Source organism: Mandrillus leucophaeus, unplaced genomic scaffold (assembly GCF_000951045.1).
Source record: "Mandrillus leucophaeus isolate KB7577 unplaced genomic scaffold, Mleu.le_1.0 Scaffold63, whole genome shotgun sequence".
Classification (NCBI taxonomy): domain Eukaryota; kingdom Metazoa; phylum Chordata; class Mammalia; order Primates; family Cercopithecidae; genus Mandrillus; species Mandrillus leucophaeus.
In genome coordinates, this window is record NW_012106808.1 from 618,194 (window position 1) to 618,429 (window position 236).

A 236-nucleotide genomic window follows, 5' to 3' on the forward strand; every position below is an offset into this window, starting at 1 on the left:
CCAATTCCACAAGAACTGTCTTAGCGAAAGGCTTCTTGCGGGGAAGCTGTAACTCTGTGAGATGATTTCACAGAACACTAATAAGTTTCTCAGTAAGCTTCTTTCTCTTTGTTATCGGAGGATCTTTCCTTTGGCCCTATAGTTTTCAGAGGAATCCGAAATATCTGTTCTCAGATTCCACAGAAAAAAGACTAGCAAAAAGTCCACGAAATACAGATGTAACTCTGTGAGGTGAA

General features: G+C 40.3%; 1 pseudogene; it reads right to left on the reverse strand.

Moving 5' to 3' along the window:
• Positions 1-236, reverse strand: part of LOC105554150 — a 158,309-nt pseudogene that overhangs the window by 157,287 nt on the left and 786 nt on the right.